Source organism: Bombyx mori, chromosome 24 (genome assembly GCF_030269925.1).
Source record: "Bombyx mori chromosome 24, ASM3026992v2".
Taxonomy (NCBI): domain Eukaryota; kingdom Metazoa; phylum Arthropoda; class Insecta; order Lepidoptera; family Bombycidae; genus Bombyx; species Bombyx mori.
Window position 1 is genome coordinate 17,049,573 of NC_085130.1, and position 25,246 is coordinate 17,074,818.

General features: G+C 37.3%; 1 protein-coding gene across 3 annotated transcripts in view; it reads right to left on the reverse strand.

Moving 5' to 3' along the window:
- The window catches only part of LOC101746479 (pantothenate kinase 3), a 63,543-nt gene extending 40,810 nt beyond the window's left edge, over positions 1-22,733 (reverse strand). The window contains exons 1-2 of one of the 3 annotated variants that reach the window (XM_038019722.2): positions 22,537-22,733; positions 17,654-17,767 (exon numbers count right to left, since the gene is read on the reverse strand). The gene's annotated coding sequence lies outside the window, so the exon portion shown is untranslated. Of the gene's footprint in view, positions 1-6,428; positions 6,449-7,092; positions 7,114-17,653; positions 17,768-22,536 lie in introns of those variants that run through there. The other 2 variants (XM_062675892.1, XM_062675893.1) reach the window with 2 other exon arrangements.
- Between the last annotated feature and the right edge of the window lie 2,513 nt (positions 22,734-25,246).

The window sequence follows — 25,246 nt, forward strand, 5'->3', positions numbered from 1 at the left end:
TTCAGGGAATCACTCTTGCTAGGGCGAGTTGGAACCATAACCAAATCATGCATTCCAGAAACTTCTTCGACGGAATTTGCCGACCAGTTATGAGGCTGGGAGAGTCGTTAGCACAATTAAGACTTCCAACCCCATTCCTAAAGTTAAGTGACATTCACGTTGCCATAGTTACTGACTCTGGCGACTTATAAACACATTTCCGCTCGATTATGTCCTTAAAATAATTAATAAAAGAAACGTATTCATTATGACCAAAAGCGTGTTTACGATATAACCACGCCACAACATCGGCCATAATATGTGAATATATCACATTCTGTCTCAATTACCGACATTGAAAACATACGGTCACACAGAATTGTGTTAGCAATGACCCGGTTTACTGACGATCTTTGAACATGAGCCGATATTGGAAACGAAATCGAAAAACTGGTTGTAGCAAACAAAAATATATACACAAATTTATTCTCCTATACCTTATATCCATACATATATGATAAATGTGAAAGTGTATTTGTTTGTCCTTCTTTTCCAGACGTCAAAACAAAGCAACGGGGTTCGACATGAATATTGTGGATAGTCACATTTAATCCCGGAAAATAAATAATAGTTTAAAAAAAAACTAACAAAATAACCCTTCTACTAATATCTGTGGTTTTTCTTACACTCTTTTCAATTCAAATTCATATTTATTTTCTATTTTTTAGTTGGATTTTCTATAAAAACATATTCTTATTTATTTTTCATGTTTTAGTTGAATTTCAATTTTTTTTTTTTTTAATATTGTATTGTCATCGGTCCTTAATAAGTATACCAAATTACAAGTTAATCCGACGTTTTGAAGGGGATCAAAATCATGTTCAAAGATTACGTTACATACTTACTAACATATATTATACGTCTGAAGCTAATAAAAGCGTATTAATATCACATTTCCACCGGAAAGCTACACAGATATATTTCGCGCAGACCAAACCCCTAGTAACCGCTAGTCTTTCTATACCTATACTCAGTAACCACGCTTATAACGCGGTACCTCTATAACGCGATTTCCTTTCTCTGGTACGATCCGCGTTTTAGGCCATATAACGCAGGGATCTCCCGCATTTATGTACTGTGACATTTATAATGACTTGTTCATTTCACAACTAATATCGCATTACGTAGGTCGCTTTCGAGAAAATTCCCCGAGCTCAACCTATTGCATGATTCCCTGTCTACCCCGGGAAACACGTCAAGTTCAATCCTATTCATATGATCTTAAGCTTTAACAATCTTAAGCTTTTAAAATTACTAGTAAATAAATAAATAAATATTTACTAACAATCCCGCCACATTAACTGGTCCCGTACTAAGTTCGTAAAGAACTTGTATTACAGGTACCAGATAACGGAAATAAATGTAAGATTTTTATTATACACATACATATAACTAGTCAGGTCATAAGTATTGTCACACAGTAAAAACTTTTCTTTTAGAATGCTGGCCACAAAAAAGTTTATTGAATTCGAATTTCGAATTGTTCATGAAAATAAAAATGTATACTTTTAGAATTTTACTCATTTTTAAATATGGAGTGGACGCTTAAAGAAGACCGTGTTGCAGTTATTGCGTTGCATCGTTGCGGTTACGCGCCAATTCAAATTTTTAACATACTGATAAATTTCAATGTAACCAAAAGATTCGTTTATCGTACCATCAAACGATACAATGAAGACTCTAGTGTAGATGACAGGTCAAGAAGTGGTCGCCCTCGGTCTGTTAGGACTCCAGCAGTGATAAAAGCTGTGAAGGCGCGAATTCAAAGAAATCCCAAACGTAAGCAGAAACTGTTGGCCCTTCAGATGGGGTTAAGCAGAACCACGGTGAAAAGGGTGTTAAATGAAGACTTAGGGCTTCGGGCATATCGAAGATAAACAGGACATCGTTTGAATGCTCGTCTAATGGACCTGAGACTGAAGAGATGCCGCGCTTTGTTGAAGCGGTACGCGGGAAAAATATATCGGGAAATTCTTTTTTCGGATGAAAAAATTTTTACCGTAGAAGAGAGCTACAACAAACAAAATGATAAGGTGTACGCACACACTAGTGAAGAAGCGAGCAACCGTATTCCGCGTGTCCAACGAGGTCATTTTCCATCCTCGCTCATGGTATGGTTGGGAGTTTCTTATTGGGGCTTAACAGAGGTACATTTTTGATTTTTCTCATACCATGTTCAATAACAGGCACTGGGTATTCCAACAAGATTCGGCGCCAGCTCATAGAGCGAAGAGCACACAAGACTGGCTGGCGGCGCGTGAAATCGATTTCATCCGGCACGAAGACTGGCCCTCCTCCAGTCCAGATTTGAATCCGTTAGATTACAAGATATGGCAACACTTGGAGGAAAAGGCGTGCTCAAAGCCTCATCCCAATTTGGAGTCACTCAAGACATCCTTGATTAAGGCAGCCGCCGATATTGACATGGCCTCGTTCGTGCTGCGATAGACGACTGGCCGCGCAGATTGAAGGCCTGTATTCAAAATCACGGAGGTCATTTTGAATAAACTTTAGTGTCATAAGAATGTATGTTTTGTTAAGTTCATTTTGGTATATGAATGGTTACATATTGAATAAACTTGTTTCAATTATTTTACATTAAACATGTGACAGAATTTATGACCTGACTAGGTATTTAATAAACATCCATAACCCTGGAAAAGACATTTACCATACAAATATCTTCCCTTGGCGGGATTCGAACCCGCGACCCCCTTGTGTAGTGACCATGTCACTTACCACTACACCAGACGGCCGTTAAATAGTGATGTGATCTCGCAGTAGTCGAAATTCGACTATAATTAATTGAAATTGTAAGTTTGCACACAATTATGATTCTATTTTCAAAGTTTTTCGCTAAGACTACACTATTAAAAAATATTAATAAAGACAAACAATATTTAATCTATTCTCAATTTGACTACAGACGTCACGAACAAAAGTTTGACAATAAATAGTATGCATGCGTGTGTGCGTCAAATACATGGTAGTGTGTGTAATGTTTTTTTTATTGGTCTAATGTTTTTTTTTATTTAATGCTTAGATGGTTGGACGAGCTCACAGCCTACTTGGTGTTAAGTGATTACGTTTCGCGCATTAACTCTGTAAATGTCTATGGGCTCCAGAAACCACTTTACACCAGGTGGGCTGTTAGCTCGTCCACCCATCTAAGCAATAAAAAAATAAAATAAACATATTTCATCTCGTTGTCGATGCCAGGTCAATGTCAGTAATGCCAGGGGCAAGGTCAAGGCGCTATCCGCGTGCCATTTCAACGGTATCTGCACGGACGAAGGCCCTTGGAAAATACGACATGATAATGGCACGTTTCAGAGCACGAGATTCGCGCATGCAGTTCGAATCGTTAGATCTTCGAATCATGACCTAGCCCAGGTCAATCTTAGCGAAAACGTCTTATAATTCGATGGAGCCGGCTGCAAGCACGAAAAAACATGACTCATGCGGCGTTACCTCGCTCTGAGGCGATGCATCCGCGTGGCAGCTGCTATACAATAAAAAAAATTGTGAGCCGTCACGGGACGCCTGGCAGATGTGAAACATCGACATTATTTTGTAAAAGTAATATGCAGAAAAGAACAGACTGTGATAGGAACTAAATATGTCATAATGATCAAATAAAATATTACGAAAAAATAATTTGTTTTCAAGTAAAACACAGGTTATGTGTACTGTAGTAAACAACACTGTATACACTACGGAGTATACACTATAGGTATCCGAGCTCAGTGTAGCGAGAGAGATGGCTTAACGCCGGATCGAGTGGGAGAGAATCGCACAGTCGATTGCGCATGGCGACGCGTCGCCACACCGTACACACTACTGCATATAGACTGTATATATATATATATATACCATCATATAGCGTGGCGATGCGTCGCCACGGCATGCGTCGCCACGCCAGAAATCGGTTTTACGTGCGGCTATAGATGTTTCACATCAATACAATTCAAAGCACATTCATACTTGTAAAAAAAATATATTGACATAATTGTATTTATGCGTACAAATAAATGTAACTTGATCAAAAGTGACTTCCATTTACCTCTTTCTCTATATCCATACAAAATGTCTATCAAACAAATAAAATTAAAATTTTCTTTTGAATAATGAAACCATTCCATCAGTATTTTCTTATGACGTTGTCACGTTCAACTATCGTCAGTAAACCGACTTTACAGACAACCGATTTTTTTTTATTGCTTAGATGGATGGACGAGCTCACAGCCCACCTGGTTGTTAAGTGGTCGGTGGAGTCCATAGACATCTGCAACGTAAATGCGCCACCCACGTTGAGGTATAAGTTCTAAGGTCTCAGTATAGTTACAACGGCTGCCCCGCCCTTCAAACCGAAACGCATTACTGCTTCACGGCTGAAATAGGCGGGGCGGTGGTGCCTACCCGTGCGGACTCACAAGAGGTCCTACCGCCACAAAATGTTGTTCCAATTTAGTTACCAGAATTCCTTATTCCGTTCTAGAGTTAAAAAGCCAATGATTCCGTATAATACAATTCTGAATTCACCGTAATTCGCTTCGATCATATCGCGCAATATTATAATGCATATCAATTATTATATGAACGATATCTCGACAGATTCGAGGTCAAGTTCAAAAGGTTATTCAGAAATCACGTGTTACTGGACTGATAAACAAGATTTTCTCGTACACATACAGACACAGTTCCGACCTACATCTAGCCGAGAGTCCTATACTACACTACCAGATACAGTCCTCTGCAGGTCTGTACTGATCCCGAGCACTTCTCGTACACAAACGGACACAGATCCGACCTACATCTAGCCTCTAGTCCTATACTACACTACTGTAGACACAGTCCTCTGCAGGTCTGTACTGATCCCGAGCACTTCTCGTACACAAACAGACACAGATCCGACCTACATCTAGCCGAGAGTCCTATACTACACTACTGTAGACATAGTCCTCTGCAGCTCTGTACTGATCCCGAGCACTTCTCGTACACAAACAGACACAGATCCGACCTACATCTAGCCGAGAGTCCTATACTACACTACTGTAGACACAGTCCTCTGCAGCTCTGTACGGATCCCGAGCTCTTCTCGTACATAAACAGACACAGATCCGACCTACATCTAGCCGAAAGTCCTATACTACAGTTCTGTAGACACAGTCCTCTGCAGCTCTGTACGGATCCCGAGCTCTTCTCGTACACAAACAGACACAGTTCCGACCTACATCTAGCCGAGAGTCCTATACTACACTACCAGATACAGTCCTCTGCAGGTCTGTACTGATCCCGAGCACTTCTCGTACACAAACGGACACAGATCCGACCTACATCTAGCCTCTAGTCCTATACTACACTACTGTAGACACAGTCCTCTGCAGCTCTGAAATGATTCCGAGCTCTTCTCGTACACAAACAGACACAGATCCGACCTACATCTAGCCGAAAGTCCTATACCACACTACCAGATACAGTCCTCTGCAGGTCTGTACTGATCCCGAGCACTTCTCGTACACAAACAGACACAGATCCGACCTACATCTAGCCGAGAGTCCTATACTACACTACTATAGACACAGTCCTCTGCAGCTCTGTACTGATCCCGAGCTCTTCTCGTACATAAACAGACACAGATCCGACCTACATCTAGCCGAAAGTCCTATACTACAGTTCTGTAGACACAGTCCTCTGCAGCTCTGTACGGATCCCGAGCTCTTCTCGTACACAAACAGACACAGATCCGACCTACATCTAGCCGAAAGTCCTATACCACACTACCAGAGATACAGTCCTCCGCAGCTCTGTACTGATCCGAGCACTTCTCGTACACAAACAGACACAGATCCGACCTACATCTAGCCGAGACTCCTATACTACACTACTGTAGACACAGTCCCCTGCAGCTCTGTACTGATCCCGAGCTCTTCTCGTACACAAACAGACACAGATCCGACCTACATCTAGCCGAGAGTCCTATACTACACTACTGTAGACACAGTCTTCTGCAGCTCTGTACTGATCCCGAACTCTTCTCGTACACAAACAGACACAGATCTGACGTACATCTAGCCGAGAGTCCTATACTACACTACTGTAGACACAGTCCCCTGCAGCTCTGTACTGATCCCGAGCTCTTCCCATACTCAAACAGACACAGATCCGACCTACATTTATCTACATTTAATTACAACCTACATTACATCTTTGCAACTCTATACTAATTCTACTGGTATAGAAACCGACCTCTGTACTTATCTCCACTTACATTAAATCAACAGTATTATAAAATACACAAAAACTGACCAACAATTTTGTACAAAAAACGACATACGATCATCTAAAGTAGCCTTAATGAGGTATCAAAGTAGTGAAAAGGATCTCACACGATTAAGAAGCAGACCAATGGAATTGTGAACGCATTTCCAACAGCCCAAGTTAATGGATAGAATACCTGGAAAAATAAATTAAGGTAGAATTTGCTCTTGTGAGTCCGCACGGGTAGGTACCACTACCCTGCCTATTTCTGCCGTGAAGCAGTAATACGTTTCGGTTTGAAGGGCGGGGCAGCCGTTGTTACTATACTGAGACCTTAGAACTTATATCTCAAGGTGGGTGACGCATTTACGTCGTAGATGTCTATGGGCTCATTTTTTTTTCCTACCTAAGCTGAGAGAGAGCCTTGAATCGCTATACCAGCGTAACCTTAACTAGTAGGTGAGCTCACGGGGCTCAAACCTGACGACGTTGCTAACACGAACCCTACCCAGAGCCGTGCTTCGCAGAATCTACCACCGGATCGGAAACGCGACCCACTGAGCGGATCCGGCAAGAAACTCAGTAGGCTGTGTCTGAGGGTTAATATGGGCTCCAGTAACCACTTAACACAAGGTGGGCTGTGAGCTCGTCCACCCATCTAAGCAATATTTTTTTTATTAAATCTTACAAAATATCAATAGGTGGAATAATTTTTTAAGTAAATTTGAAATACCCAAGGTACAAAATTACTATGCAGATAGAACGTTATAAAAACGAGTTCTCCATACTTACTCAATAGTTTACCCGAGGACATGAGACGTGAGCATATACTAGCTAAATTTAAAAGTCTATAAAAAAAATATGTGAGCCGTCGCGGGACGCCTGGCAGATGTGAAACACCGACATTATATAGTAATATGCAGAAAAGAACAGATTGTGATAGGAACTAAATATGTCATAATGATGAAATAAAATATTACGAAAAAATAATTTTTTTTCAAGTAAAACACAGGTTATGTGTACTGTAGTAAACAACACTGTATACACTACACACAAACAAATCGCACAGTCGATTGCGCATTTGTCGCCACATCGTACACACTACTGCATGTAGACTGTATATAATAATATATACCATCATACAGATTCTGGCGATGCGTCGCCACGCCAGAAATCGGTTTTACGTGCGGCTATAGATGTTTAACATCAAAAACACTTGTTAAATACGTTGTAACCATTTACGTAGGTAAATTAATTGTATTAATAATATAACCTAATTTAATAATTTATAAGCTATGTTTATATAAAGCGGGTTGCCTGCAGTCAAACTGCGTAAGCAGTTTTTCGGGACGTGGTTTATATGAAAGTGTAACTTTATGAATAAATATATTACATACTAGCGGCCCGCTCCGGCTCCGCTCGGGTCTTTAACAAAAATATCAACGATATTTGACGTTGTTTAATTTTTTTAAATAAAAGAACACTTACTGTGGCATAACTACAATAGCTAAACATATGCTGTCGCGACACTTTTTATAAATAATAATGTGTTCTACAAAGTCATAGTACATTCTTTTTTTTATTCTATCATCAATAGTTTTCGCAGGGCACGCGATGTAAAGAATATGTTAGGTAATTTTTTTACACCTTGGGTTACGTTTATTTATTTATTTATTTATGTATACACAAAAAAGAAGACATAGTACAGAGTAGCAGGAAAATTATGTACAAAGGCATTATGTACAAATTATGTTGTAATGGTAAAAGCCCGATAAAATCGTTTCTTTTTTACATATTCTTACACTAGCGGCCCGCTCCGGCTCCGCTCGGGTCTTTAACAAAAATTTCAACGGTATTTGACGTTGTTTTATTATTTTAAATAAAAGAACACTTATTGTGGCATAACTATAATAGTTAGACATATGCTGTCGCGACACCTTTTGTAATTAATAATGTGTTCTACACAGTCGTATCATTATTTTATTCTATCATCAATAGTTTTCGCGGGGCACGCGATATAAAGAATATTTTAGGTAATTTTTTTACACCTTAGGTTACACTATTGGAGGTTTAGTAAGGATGCCTAATTTTTTCAAAAAAAATTATAGCCAATGCACTCCAGAATAGTGTAGCTTCCAAACAGTGAAAGAATTTTTCAAATCGGTTCAGTAGTTTCGGAGTCTATTCAATACAAACAAACAAACAAATCTTTCCTCTTTATAATATTAGTATAGATTTACCGACTCGTGTTGGTAGACCCTAAGATTTACTGGTAAAACCTAAGATTTACCAATATTCGCGCTTTTACAGTAACATATACACACAAAAATGGATTTTCAAAAATCCCCCCATCGGCCAAAGCTTTTACGCGCCATTAAGCACCGTTTTCGTTGATGATGCTGAAGGGGAGAGTATAGAAAGGATTGAAAGCATTCGAGTTTCTCGCTGGACTTTCTCAGTGGGTCGCAATTACAATCAAGTGGTAGATTTAGCGAAGCACTAGTCTTTTTAGGGCAGATGTTATCAAATTCTCTCAGTTTGAGCTCGTGAGCTCAAGGTTATAATCAGGTAGGTAAAAAAAACGAACTTTGGAAACATTTACCCTTTTAGTGTTAAGCTTATTTTCATTAATTGCTAAAGGTTTTTTTTTTTAAAAAGTTTTTTAAACTTAAAAATATACAAAATCGATGATAAGCTGTTAAGATAAGTTATTTATAAGCTTTATTAACTCTGACTTATTTAGCTTATTAAAAACGTTATACATGAGCGGGATAAGACACGTCCGTACAGGTCGATATTGATCTATTACTTATAATCAAACTTCGCAATAGTCTGTATTCCGACGCTCCGCACTTTATACGCATTAATAGAGAGTCGTTCTATCGACGATTTCCGCTCTAAGGGTCAAACCGAAGTCCAGCTTTATTAGGTCTTTTATCCCACCCTTAATAAAAACACCACAGAGTTCTCTGTATAGGACACGAAGGTATAGTTTAAGTCTTACTAGAATACTAACGACCCGCCCTCGCTTCGCTTCGGAAACATTAAATTTTATTATTGATAGTTGGGTCCCGCGATGTTACCCGCGGCTATTGTCGTACCGCACGTAACGCCGCGGGGCGAAGCTAGTCTAAAAAAAGTAGCCTAAGTTACTCCTTATATCATCAGCTACCTATCAGTGAAAGTCTCGTCAAAATCGGTCCAGCCGTTCCAGAGATTAGCCGGAACAAACAGACAGACAGATGAAAATTAAAAAAATTCATTTTTTGGTATATGTACTGTGTACGCATTTAGTAAAAAGTGGTTATTTTATTATTACAAACAGACAATTCAATTTTATTTATTTGTATAGATAATAAAATATCTTAACACCCTAATGTCACTAGCTTGGTTCAGCGGCGATATCGACGTATCGAATACTCAATTAACTTCCCGGAGGAGTTCAGATTGCATCAATCAATTAAACAGCATTTAACGGTTGGCAACGGCTCGGCTCTGCCCCTAACATTGCTGAAGCCCATGGGCGACCGTAACCACTCACCATCAGGTGAGCCGTATGTTTGTCTGCCTACAAGGGCAGATGTTTATGGGCTCCAGTAACCACTTAACACCAGGTGGGCTGTGAGCTCGTCCACCCATCTAAGCAATAAAAAAAATAAAAAAATGGGCAATAAAAAATTTGACGCTTCCGTCGAGTTTCTGGCTAGACTGACATCTAATAATCTTAAGCAACAGTTCGACTCTGCCCCTAACATTGCTGAAGCCCATGAGCGACCGTAACCACTCACCATCAGGTGGGCCATATGCTTCTCTGCCTACAAGGGCAATAGACTAGACTGACATTAATACCATTCAAACCGATCCAGCCGGTTTGTTTGACGCCAGTGCCCGATATAGGGATTGGAGAAAGAAGGAAAAGGAGACATTAACAAGAATTCTACAAAGGCCGAATGATGCACACAAATAGGTTGTAGCATCGCATAGCATCTTCTACCCTTTTTTCCCCACCTATGCTGATAGCCTTGAGAGGCTATATCAGCGTTACCCTAGCGTGTAGGTGAGCTCACGGGGCTCAAACCTGATGACGTTGCTAACACTAACCCTAGCAAGAGCAGTGCATCTGAGCGGAAACGCGACCTACTGAGAAGATCCGGCGACCAACTCAGTGGGCTGTGTCAGTGGGTTAATTCACTCGCCGAGCCCTTCGTCGCAAGCGACGGGTTCGACGAGAACGATGACCGGATAGCATAGATAGCATAGCATCTTCCGTCCATCACCCGTAAGTAAATACTATCGTTATGTATAATCAGTCGCACAACAAGAATTCTGCTGTTGCAACAACAGACGCAAAACAACAACAAACACGTCGGCCAATTGTCACATCAGGTCAAGAACCAATACGTGCATTGTTTAATTCATGCATCTGTTACGTCAATTCGCTTTCACTACCCTCGTGGCGTCAGTGTCGTTACAACTGTACGTATCTAATTGACACATCCATAACAATTTGTTCGTATATTTTAATCTATATATCGGTTTTTTTAAATCAAATACAATTTTATAAACATCAAATTCAATTTCTACACCAAGATTAAAAAAAAAGAAAGGTAATAAATAAAATTCAATTAAATCAATCAATCTTAAAGTCGTGTATTTTTTTTGGTTCATTTTTTTTTGGCTTTAGTTTTATTCATTTTAAAAGAATAATAAACAATTATTATAATGTTGGACCTTGCCAACAGTACCTACCACAGGCCACAAAGATTTAAATACTCTTGAAACAAGTGAACTCTCCAATCCGCAATGGCGAGCGTGGCGTTTTAAGTCCAATGACCTTCCTATATTATGCAAACTTATATTGAAAAAATCGTTAGTGATATTCATGCATCTGTCAAATATCTTGTGTTTTATTATAGCTACCGCCACAACGGTAACTACACTTGAGACCTTAGAACTTATATCTCAAGGTGGGTGGCGCATTTACGTTGTGGATGTCTATGGACTCCAGTAACCACCTATCACCAGGTGGGCTGTGAGCTCGGTAATGAGAATTGACCGCAAATAAAACAGTATTTCAATAACACTTCAGAAAGTCTGTTATTAGGTTTATGTCCGTGTTTATGGTGCTATGTCATTTAAATAAAATAATCTAGAACCGTTCCATGACCATAGTGTGGTCAAATCATATCAGCCCTATTTACTTTGATTGCATTAATTAAAAAAATATTCCTAACTGTAAATATGTTCCTTATGAACTCCGAAACGGCCGGATCGAATCCGATGGAAATCTTCAGGTAATTTTCAGACTGGCCCAGCGTTTGGTTAACCCTGTGCAGATTGTAACGTACGGGCCAAAATCTTAAGATGGGGTCATTTGCGATGGCCCATAGACACAAACCACTGAGTTTCTCGCCGAATCTTCTCAGTGGGTTCTGATTTCAACTTGGTGGTAGATTCTGCGAAGCACTGCCTTTGCTAGGGCCAGTGTTAGCAAACTAGCGGAATGGCCCCTAATAACCTACCCGCTAAGGGCAAGGCAACAAAAACACTGCAGTGGGTATGTGGTATTCGCAGTTCCTGAAGCGCTAACGAGCTCTTTCACACATCCAATTCCCACGGAGACATAATTCGAAAAGCGTAGTCGCGGTGGATAGTTGGTTTTCTTATCCAACTAACTTAAATACTACAGATCACCGTACCAGTGGTCATCAGCGTCGCGAACTCAACGCCCAGTCGAAATTAAGTCCTCGCAACCTAAAAGATAAGACACTAAAAACAAAGCGCGAATATAAGTATGTTTGTCAATCTCTAGTGCCTCATACCCGATCTTGTAGACCGAATAGTAAACAGTCGACATCGCCCAAAACACGTCATTACGGATCCTCCCGATCCATTAACGGTGCTTTTAGGTACCACAGGCACCGGTCACCGTCCTTGCGACGAAGGGCTCGACGAGCGAATTTACCCACAGACACAGCCCACTGAGTTTCTCGCCTGATCTTCTCAGTAGGTGGCGTTTCCGATCCGGTGGTAGATTTTGCACTGCTCTTGCTAGGGCCAGTGTTAGCAACACTCCGGTTTGAGCCCCGTGAGCTCACCTACACGTTAGGGTGAAGCTGATATAGCCTCTCAAGGCTATCAGCATAGGCATGGAAAAGACAAAAAAAAATCTGGTGCCTATAATACATGGAATCCCAAATTGGGGACCGATGACCATGTGTAAGTTGTTCCCAATTATTATTATTATTACGATGCCCAATCGCGCGAGTAATACGGCCCAACAATGTACACCGTAGAAACAAAATAGCTCGTAACACGAAACCTCAGAAGCAATATTTTGCTGGCAATGAGACGAGGAAGTGCAATCCGGCATAATCGTTTGGCGTTTCGCCTAGGATAGATACACTTGGACGGGGAATTGTTAGCAACGAGCCTACAGTATCACCAATCTACGCTATTGTTACAGCGGTTGCAGAGGGAGCCACCTCTGATCGATTACAGAGACTAATAACGCTGTAGCGACATCTAGTAGACAATGCTAGAACATAAAACAGAAACATTCCAAGAAATAATAGTTAAAAAAAAAATAACAAAATACGCTTTTATAGAAAATCCAACTAAAAAATAGAAAACAAATTATGATAAATTTGAATTAAAAAGTTTAAAATAAAAATATTTTATTGTAAAAAAGCGTGGGTGCATGGTATCCCCATAAGTTTTGAGTTAACTTTTACGCTATCGAGAACGTTAAAAAACTCGCACTAAGCACACTGACATGACTCGCCAGACCTAATTTCCTTTTAAATAGGGCTACATCAAAAGACATGACACCAAGTGCTATGGGTGAGTACATAAGATGGCTTCGATACCTTTGCGTGTTTGGCGTTTTGCTTCGCGTATCCCACCATGTCCCACCACACCCTATACGTGCTACGTTCAATATTACTTTGTTACACGTCCGTCTGTCGCGTCGCTTGTGATAAATAAATAAATAAATAATAAATATTTACTAACAATCACGCCACGTTAAATGGTCCCGTGATAAGTTCGTAAAGAACTTGCGTTACAGGTACCAGATAACGGAAATAAATGTAAGATTTTTATTATACACATACATATATATAATATACATCCATAACCCTGGAAAAGACATTTTATATTTGTCACACAAATATCTTCCCTTGGCGGGATTCGAACCCGCGACCCCCTTGTGTAGTGGCCATGTCACTTACCACTACACCAGACGGCCGTTAAGCTCGATTTTCTGTGCTATTGAACCCTAAAAGCGTCAACAACGTTCTCGAATCTTACAAACGTCACGCGTTGACGTATAATGTGCGCACGCGAACCCGAGTATCAATCGAAATCTGATATTTACCTGAACAATGGTTATGTTAATAAGAAAATATTAGGTGCTAGTCAAAGTCCAGCCCAGTTAGCTGGGCGATCTTTGGTCGCTTCCAACTTCACGGGATCACCCGCTGGGGCATTCCTCAGAAATTTACGTTACGCTGAACTAGCCTCTCAAGGCTATCAGCTTAGGTAGGAAAAAAAAAGAAAAGCGATTGTAAAAACGAGATGATGGTATCATCATCTCAAAGAATTCCTCAGAGCCCTCCCCACTCCTCTAAGCCGCTATGAATTTCAGGCCAGTGGTCGTAATTCGACGTCAATTTTAGGGACCACTGTCCAAACTACCAAGAGTAGACACATCTATACTAATATTATAAAGAGGAAAGATTTGTTTGTTTGTTTGTATTGAATAGGCTCCGAAACTATTGAACCGATTTGAAAAATTCTTTCACTGTTTGGAAGCTACATTATTCCTGAGTGACATAGGCTATAATCTTTTTTGAAAAAAATTAGGGATCCTTACTAAAATTCCAATAATGTAACTCAAGGTGTAAAAAAATTACCTAAAATATTCTTTACGACGCGTGCCCTGCGAAAGCTATTGATGATAGAATATAACAATGTACTACGACTTTGTAGAACACATTATTATTTACAAAACGTGTCGCGACAGCATATGTCTACCTATTATAGTTATGCCGCAATAAGTGTTCTTTTATTTTTAAAAAAATAAAACAACGTCAAACATCCTCAAAAATTTTTGTTAAAGACCCGAGCGGAGCCGGAGCCGGCCGCTAGTAATAAATATAGCGAGTTAATGTTTTTTTTTAATTTCACACGTGTGTACTTATTCCTTCACCTTGGAAATCGTTCGTGAACAAATATTAGGTACGTATTTCTTTAGAAACAAACAAAAAATGTATTTGCAAGCGGAACTTGAAGCGTTTGTCTTCTAATAACTTTTTAATTACTTAGTGGTCACTGAGCGACCACTCGAAATACGACTATAATCTATATATTAATAAGTGAAGCATATATTTTGTATCCCTTTTTACGAAAATTGCGCGGACGGAGGAGTTTGAAATTTTCCACACTTATAGAGAATTTAGAGAAGAAGTGCACAATGCTAATATTTTTTTTAAATAATGCATAAAAGATACATTAAATCAATAAAGAAAACATTACACACACTACATACCATGTATTTGACGCACACACGCATGCATACTATTTATTGTTAAACTTTTGTTCTTGACGTCTGTTGTCAAATTGAGAATAGATTAAATATTGTTTGTCTTTGTTAAGATTTTTTATAATGTAGTCTTAGTGAAATTTGTGATTATAGAAGTATAAAATACAATCATAATAGTGTACAAACTTACAATTCCAATTGATTATAGTCGAATTTCGACTACTGCGGGACCTCTAGTTAATTGTAATTTTATGTATATTTATCTATTATCACAGATTTCGCCAAGACTACATTATAGACAAATATTGAAATAATATTAAAGACAAACAATATTAATCTATTCTTTTTTTAAAATGGATTTTATGACCTGGTAACTAAGACCTTTAGGTCAAGTCTTATTTTAATTTATATTCTTATTTTTATGAAAAATCATAATATGGAGTGAAACGAAATGAGATGAAATGATATGGGATGAAAATTAAATATAGTCTACTCTCAATTTGACCACAGACTTTAAACTTTAAACAATAACAAAAGTTTGACAATTGACAATAAACAAAGAGTATTTATATATGTGTTGTGTAAAATAGATAGTAGGGTGTGTAATGTTTTTTTGTTTTTTAATTAGTGTATTTTTAATGCATAATTTAAAATAATAGCATTCTGCACTCCTCTATATTCTCTTATAAGTGAGAGAAATTTTATACTCCACCGTCCGCGCAAATTACGTAAATACGGATACAAAGTTTTTGCTTCAAGTATTAATATATAACTATCTGTTTTAGCATACTACAATTATATGCAAATTAAAAACATCTCTGTGAAGTCGCATAGGAACTTTTTGGTCGTATTGCCACTGCTAGCGCCATCTAGTATATATTAATGTAACTACGTTGACGGCGTTGGTCTAATGCAGGCCTTTGTAACTCAATTGATATCAAACATGATAAGGCTAAACGAGATCTTCAATTATCAAATGTATCTGATCAAGATTATACATCAAGTTACATTACTTCGTATAAAAACGAATATTAGCAGATTTGCAAGTGATTGTAGTTTACTTACGAAGTATCAGACAATTTCAACTAGATGGCGCTACTTATGAAGCACGTACTCAATATCAGCTGTACATAATTTTAATAATTATAATAAACGTAATTAATTATTGTTATATTACAAATGGCGGATTTTTTTCAAAACAAGTATTGAAGAACAATCATTCAAATTAAGCCAATCCTAGTTGCTTAGTAACCGCAGTTAGTTAGATACGTCCCAGGATGATAGTTTGACCCAATCAGGTAAGCGGATTACGGTTTAATTACAAAAAAAAATAACTCGATAGTGTATACTGTCGGAGCTGGTCATCGTAAACCAGTGATAACATCCAAAAACATAGAAGAAAGAGGGTAGATAGATAAATCTGCTAACAGCAAATCAAATCAAATCAAAAAATTTTTATTCAACATAAATGAAAGTACATACTTGTTGAACGTCAAAAGAACTACCGCCAATTCACAAGAACTAGCCTCAGTCCTGAGAAGAATTGGCAAGAAACTCAGCGGGCACGTCTTTTTTTTTTTTTTTTTAAGTATGAAATTATTATTTATTTATTTTTTAATATTAGATTATTATTTTTTTAAATATGATTTTTTTACAATGAGTATTATAACGTAACAATTACTACGATATTGAAATGCCTGGAGCGAGCAACTCATTCCCACTTTGTGCAATCTTCTAGATAATCATTGACTTTATAGTAAGCTTTATTGCACAGATGTTCTTTAATAGTTTTCTTAAACCTATGTATATGTAGGTTCTGAACATCTTGTGGGATTTTGTTGTACAGGCGCACAGACAAACACCCGAATGAGTTTCGTATCTTATGTAACCTACTCATCGGCACAACAAGCTTGTGTTTGTTCCTAGTATTTCTATTATGTATGTCCGACTTTTTAGGAAACTCCTCAACCTACCTCAGCCTACCCACAGTCAGATATTCGCCTACCAACAGCATTGGAATATCAGGAACAGAGTATAGGTAATTCTTGTTACAGGCGGTAGAGCGTCTTGTAAGTCTGCACGGGTAGGTACCACAATCCCGACCATTTTTGCCGCGAAGCAGTAATGCGTTCCAGCCTGAGAGGTGGGGCTGCCGTTGACTATACAACTCAGACTTAGAATTTGTGTCTCAAGGTAGGTGGTGGCATGTATATTGCTTATGTCCATGGACTCCGGTGACGACTTAGCACCAGATGGAACGTCAGTTCGTTCGCGAATCTAAGCAAGTGAAATCATTAGAGTATGTTAAAACATTTTTTTTTCATCAAGCCTTGGTATCATCAAGCATGGTAGTTTAATGTATCTATACATATAAATAAAATTGGAGTGTCTGTTTGTAATTTTGAAATAACCGCTTTTTACTACATGCATATGAATATATGTACGGTACATAGACCAAAATAACATTTTTTTACAATTTTTGTCTGTCTGTCTGTTTGTTCCGGCCAAACTCTGGAACGGCTGGACCGATTTTGACGAGACTTTCACTGATAGGTAGCTGATGATATAAGGAGTAACTTAGGCTACTTTTTTAAGACTAGCTTCGCCCCTCGGCGTCAATCGCGGTACGACAATAGCCGCGGGTAACATTGCGGGACTCAGCTATCAATAATAAAATTTAATGTTTCCGAAGCGAAGCGAGGGCGGGTCGCTAGTCCTAAAATATAATTCAATATACATTGACTGTTATGAAGGAACAACAGAAAGGCTGACAGATGACGACAGAACAAGTTACAATAAAAGACTCACCTAACACCATAGTCGATGGGATCTCTGTCTATGTACACATAGTAGTCCTGGACGGTTGTGTGTGGATGCGTTCCGTGTGTGCGCCACTAAATTGTTGCCATACTTCTTGATCATCTTAAAAGAAAATGTAAAATTTTAATTACCCATGTTCGCTGATATTTTTTTATTGAATCATAAAAAACCTAATCATCAGTAGAGACCATTGGCGAAAATGGCAATCGTGTTCTATATTGGTTGTCCTACACGTAAAATCAGAAATTGTGACTGCAACAATATCTAGTAAAGTAACAATAAATAATAAAATAAATAATAAATATTTACTAACAATCACGCCACGTTAACTGGTCCCGTGCTAAGTTCGTAAAGAACTTCTGTTACAGGTACCAGATAACGGAAATAAATGTAAGATTTTTATTATACACATACTTATATTTAATATACATCCATAGCCCTGGAAAAGACATTTTTTTTATATTTATCATACAAATATCTTCCCTTGGCGGGATTCGAACCCGCGACCCCCTTGTGTAGTGACCATGTCACTTACCACTACACCAGACGGCCGTTATAACAATATCTAGTTAAAGGTACAAATCTTAAGCTGGTAAAGTTATTGATTGGAATGGTACATAGTGGATGGAGATTTTATTACCGGTGGATAGTACAGGATATATTATTAGGACACTTGAGTCGTCTATTATCAAAGGTGGCAATCTGTGCATTAGGACAAAAAAATGTTATTGATATTGCGATACAGATCGATTTGAATATAATCGTCTCCTTCAAAGAATACGGTTCAAAACCTGCATTAAATAAAGGTTAATACTTAACCTGTTATTTATCTAAGATGTCGTTCAGAAGAGTTTTGTGACTGCCAATGGAATATTTGTATTCCATTGGCAGTCACAAAACTCTTTGATTTTTGTCAATAAAGATTTTTGTCAAGACTTTGGTCAATAATTCGTTTTTCTGATTTACCAATAATTGTCCAAAAGTCACATTGCCGGCTTCGATAATAGTCGACTCACTTGTAATAAGCATCTACCTCTCGTTAATTTAACACAGTGACTGGTATAGTGGTGATCACTCATTTAACATTGTTTCATTATTGATTGTATTAGTTCCTTTATTTAATTTTAATTTTATATTAGTAGTTGACTATTTTAATAATTGTGATTCCGTTTCATTTGATTTGATTTCATTTTTGTTTATTTTTATTTTTAATAATTCTGATAAATTGTAATTATAATTTTAATGTATTTTGATTTAAATTTTATGCAATTGTATGTCAAATTTTATGGGTTTAAGTTGCCTGAAATAAACGCATTTCATTTCATTGTTATGAGGCAAAGAGTGGTTTGAGGAATAATGTAATACAAAAAAAAATACAGAGGTTGAAGTGTCAGGCAATTGTTTGTGCAAGCCGTAAAAAAATCTAAGATAAGGTACAGATATAAGTATAATAATACCATACGACGTACGACATCCTGTTACTAACAATGAGAACACTGAGAACTGATTTCTGATAAAAACACTGATAAGTTAAGAAATAGAATGTAAGGTCAAGCTAGACTAGATTACGTGACAGATAAATGATTTAATCAAAAAAAATGTGAGCCGTCACGGGACGCCTGGCATATGTGAAACATCGACATTCTTTTGTAAAAGTAATATGCAGAAAAGAACAGATTGTGATAGGAACTAAATATGTCATAATGATAAAATAAAATAGTATTACGAAAAAATAATTTGTTTTCAAGTAAAACACAGGTTATGTGTACTGTAGTAAACACCACTGTATACACTACGGAGTATACACTATAGGTAACCGAGCTCAGTGTAGCGAGAGAGATGGCTTAACGCCGGATCGAGTGGGAGAGAATCGCACAGTCGATTGCGCATGGCGACGCGTCGCCACGGCATGCGTCGCCACGCCATAAATCGGTTTTACGTGCGGCTATAGATGTTTCACATCAAAAATACAGTTTCTAAAAACAAAATTAAAACTCTGCCCGCTTATGATACCAGCAATAAAATTCTTCAAGAATAAACGTGAAGAATAATTAAAACTACTTTTGTAGTTTAGTTTAATCTCATATTTATGGATTTATGCTATTATTTAACTTCTATATCACTTCCAATAATTTATTTTTTGTGATCACAGATGACTAAGGTCTTAAGTCTAGGTCTAGGTCATGGACGGTTAGCGGGGTATGGACGCGTGATGCGTAGACAGAAGATGCATGTGACTAGAAGATGTATGGAAATGGTAGTACAAGGTAGAGGGGGAAAAGGGCGACCGAAGAAGACATGGATGGAGTGTGTGAATGACGATATGAGAAAGAGAGGAGTGAGTGTTGAGATGACGCCTGATAGAGGAGAATGGAAGAGAAAAATTAGCCTAGTGGAATAAGGTGGAGAAAAAGAAGGATGACTAGGGTCTTATTCATTCAGATTTAAATACAATCTACAGTCTCATTTTGTTAATTTATAAATTTGGAACGTAACCAAAGTCATAAATGGGACATCAGTGTCATATTAGCTTTAATATTTCTTTAACTGGCAAAAACCAATAGAAAAAAATCAGGCGCATAACGCATTTCGTGTGACATGCTATACTCTCTAGTACGATTTTGGTCCCCATAATTTTCATACCCCGGGCCTATATATGTAAATCGATTCTTAAGGAGTAAACTCCAATAAACTCCAAAAATAAATTTAAAAAAGTGTGTGTGTCCGCTCCGACGCACGACTAGAGTTTACTGGATATAAATATAAATTTGTGTCAGTTGAATACAGTAAAATATGGAAGTTACGTATTCTAGTGAGAATGATCCGGGAGTTGCGGAACACGTGGATGCGGTAATTAAGTAAGTCTATATAATTCACTTTTACAATTAATATATAAGTTGTCCATTCACTGATAGAAGGAATTGTTTATATTTAATAAGCTTTATTAATAAATGATTTGTAGCGGGTTATATTCGGGTATCAACCCACTAACAGTTGATACGTTCAGGAATCGAACCCGAACGGCGTCCGGCCACAAGCAAAACGATGTCGGTAAATTAAACGAAACAATACGAGAAATAGTTCTATATTACGACAACACGATACACTACAGATTATTAACAAATTAACGAGACACAAAACAAACGACTAACAAATATATGAAAATACAATAATGAGAGAAACGCGCGATCAGTACGAGGCTTTGTGGCGGACTGCCGGCGCAGCAGCCCGGCGTCACCTGCGATAACGCGGCCGCGCGTTGGCTCCTGATTGGCGCGCGCACGCATCACGCAATCAGGAGCCAATCAGGCGCATAACGCATTTCGTGTGACATGCTATACTCTCTAGTACGATTTTGGTCCCCATAATTTTCATACCCCGGGCCTATATATGTAAATCGATTCTTAAGGAGTAAACTCCAAAAAATAAACAATAAAAAAATAAACTTGAGGAATTTGTGATATAGAACCTTACAATATAGGCATCAGCAAAAGCTACAGTATGTATATTTTATTCGGTAAATGAATAAACGTCTAATGTAATAAATGTCACTAAATATTAAGTGAGACTTTTAATGCGAGGAAATGGTATTACACCATAAGTCAATTAATCAGTTATATTTAGCACAGTCAGTCAGATTGTTAACTGCACTCATTATCTGTATTACCAATAAAATAAGATAAACATCAGTTTAATTCAAAATGAGTGGGCTATAAATAGGGATTACTATACTCAATTTACTGATAACCATAAAACTAAGAACATAAGAGTTATCTATCATCTATCAAACAAACAAAAAACTCTCCAGTTTTCTATGGCCCCTACAACATATTGTAAGTATAGGTATTTGTTGTGATATCATCACATGTGACTTTGTTTCACCACTACACATACCCTAATTTAAGTATTGAAACAGATTATTTCTGAATTTTCATTAAGTTTCTCAATTAAAACTTCCTAATTTAAAGATGTGTAGAAGTATTTATATACAGATAGAGGTCTTAAGGAGGTATCTTTTTTAAGATTAATTGTGTTGCAATTTGTTGTGTTGTAACTTCGTATGTACTTTACCAAGGCTGTATGACTACAAAATGACTACAAATGAGTATTACTAATTTAGTAATTGAAAGAGAATCAGTATTTATGTCAGGCAATGCACATCCAGCAATGTGATATTTAAAATTCTATCATATTTCTATCACATAGTAACATTTAACGGCCGTCTGGTGTAGTGGTAAGTGACATGGTCACTACACAAGGGGGTCGCGGGTTCGAATCCCGCCAAGGGAAGATATTTGTATGATAAATATAAATGTCTTTTCCAGGGTTATGGATGTATATTAAATATATGTATGTGTATAAGAAAAATCTTACATTTATATCCGTTATCTGGTACCTGTAACACAAGTTCTTTACGAACTTATCACGGGACCAGTTAACGTGGCGTGATTGTTAGTAAATGTTTATTTATTTATTTATTATGCACATACAATCTTAAGCAGCAAAATAAAGATTTACCTGCTGTGTATTAAGATTACGATTAAGCGGAGGTCGATCGTCAAAAACAAATGTAAAATTAGATTCACAATACGACAGAGCCGTTTATGTTATTAATTATGAATAATTAAAATTATTTGTCTTTCGTTTGATTCTAGAATTCGTAACCGCAGTACGTAATTACAGTTACAATTAACTTGTTTCACACAAAATATTCGATTGCGAATAAGTAATTTATAGTAATATAAATACAGCCAAAGTTCAGTTACGACGGGTTTTTTTATTAAGAATTTTTTATACAAACATTGTAAGTAAGCCGACTCGCTGGCTCAATAGAAACTTTGACATATTTTTTTTTTATATAAGTTTCTTACCGGATTCAGATACAACGTTTCTTGTTGAAATTGCGAGAATTCTTCAAATTTGTTAATGTCTTGAAATTTTAACAGTTCTTCGTACAAAATGACCAGCAATAATGCACATTAACACACGACAAAACATAAACGAGTGTCATAGGCTGAAGAAATACCTATTAAGATTCAATTGGATTGAATTGAATTGAAGGCAATTGAAGGTTTTACCTGACGTTTGGCATTTAATGTTATCAGCCTTAATAATTGCCTGAAAATTGCTGGAAAGAAAAAAGTTCACACATTTTAAAAATATATAATTAATAAAATATGTACAATTAAGACAATTGTAATATATATTTTAATAAAGCAACTTTGCTACTTATTGGGAATTATTTTAGCCAGAAAGATGAATTGTTTTAGTTTCTTAATTTGCTGTTTCTGTAGGTTTGTATGTTTAAATTAGTGGGCTATTAACTGTTTCGCACTATTGAAAGTTCACGATTATGGACAATGAAACACATGCCCTTACGGATCCTTAAGATTAATTATTCTCAGCTAGAAGCTTTCAGCTCTAACACTAGGAACAGACTAGAAACCCCAGTAGCCGTATTCGTCGAACTCGGCAAAGAGTTCAACATGCAGCCTAACCCACACAGCGGGTCGCGATTCCGATCCGGTAGTAGATTCATTTGCCAAGCAGCTGCCTTTGAGTTGTTAGGTCTTCTCCGGAGACGTTCGGACAGCCGATACCAAATCCCTTCCCTCCCGACTGAGCCTTTGCTTGCGCACCTGTCCTGGTCAAACTAGAAAGGCCTCCGGGCCACCAGTAATGGCAGTAATCCCTCTTTCCTTTAAAAAAATGAAACAAAATGCTGGGTGTGATTTCTCGAGTTTTTCTTTAAAGACCAGTATATTCCGTTCATTAGAAATCTTTCATTATGAAGTTTCAGATAAACCAACTTTTTTCCATTACACTCTAACTTACTTTTCCATACCCGAAGCTTGTAGAAAAAAAATAATTAAATAAAGGGTTGCAATATAAGCCTTTAAATTATTTAAAAACAAATAATTCGTTTTCGTTTAAATTTGGCCCATTCTATGCTATGAGAACAGTACATATTAAGAGCTGTAGCAAAAACACACCGTGAAATGATTGAAAACAATTTTAAATAATTTTGCGGCTAATTATTTGACTTACGACTAATGTTGTTTTTATATTTCAGAACTACGAGAAGTTAGTAGGTACGAAGGTAAGAAGTTAAATTGATTTTAAATTTTACTTAGCATTCACTTACTACAATCGATGTCGAAATGAATGGCAAAATCGATTTCTCACCCGTTTATTTGAACAACGTATGATGATCCAAGATGCATGGTAATCGAAAAGCTCCCAATAGTACGACTATCTAATTCCTTGGGCTTATTACTTTTTTTTTATCGCCCTTGTAGGCAGACGAGCATACGGCCCACCTGATGGTGAGTGGTTACCGTCGCCCATGGACTTCAGCAATGGCAGGGGCAGAGCCAAGCCGCTGCCTACCGATTACTTTAATTGATTAATGATTTTGACGAATGAGGAATGATGTGTGGGCCAACTGATTCACTGTTACGTTTGTTTATAGGTTCTTCGTCGTTCAGGGGCATTTACTCGTGACTAAAAGGCTTCCTTTTTCATATATATTTTAATTATACATATTTTAATAATGTTGATACAATTATTGTCATATTTTCTAAAAATTGCTATCCTTATTCGCGATCAAGTCGATTGCAGTAGTAAATTAAGACCAATTATGTGTTTTTCCAATCGTAAGAAATCGATTTGACGATGTAGGCTTAACCTACTATATCACTACTATATATAGATCTATGAAATTTACGAATTACGAACCATCAATGATTAGCCGTCCTAGAACGTCAAACTAATAAATGGACCACAGCAAAGTAAAGGAGTGGACTTTTGGCGGTGGACTACTTTTGGTGTGGACTACTGAATTAAATTATGTGAATGCTTTCAATTTGTTCTTTTAATATTTCTTCAGGTTCCAAATGTAGGGAAAAATAATCTTAATGAATATAACTTCTCACGTTTTTCCAAAAAGGCCATCAAAGTCTATAAATCTCCATTATTTAACTAAATGATATTTAAAGTGAATAAATTCACCTTTTGATTCATTTCAATAATAATCTATAGTCAAATTCATGTATCATTTAGATAAATCCACTTTAAAAAAACCGCTCTATTTCATTTCGTGGATCCATACACTAATGAAGTTTGACATAAAAATCTTGTAATCTGTGTTGGACTTCACTACTATTTTAACTGACTTTTTGGCGGGAACGCGTGGAGTGAAGTTGTGTGATTTGTTTTATTTTGTCTATTTAGTGTTTCTTCAGGTTTAAATGTGTAATAACGGTGGTTTATTAACTGTTTAACTGTGAAAGTGCACAAATGTGGGAAAATGAAACAAAGCCGCTGGACGTCACTTCTCGGGATCCTCCAAAAAGTCTAATGAAAAAGTCTCAGTAGATGACCACCATTTTACTGATATTATATTTCATCCCACATCATCTCATCTCATTTCATTTGATTTCATCCCAGTTGATTAATATCTCAAATTAATCATCTTCATTTCATTTCATCATTTATCATAAAAATAAGAAAATAAATTAAAATAAGATATGACTTAAAAGTCTTAGCTACCAGGTCATAAAATCCCTTCAAAAAAAACAT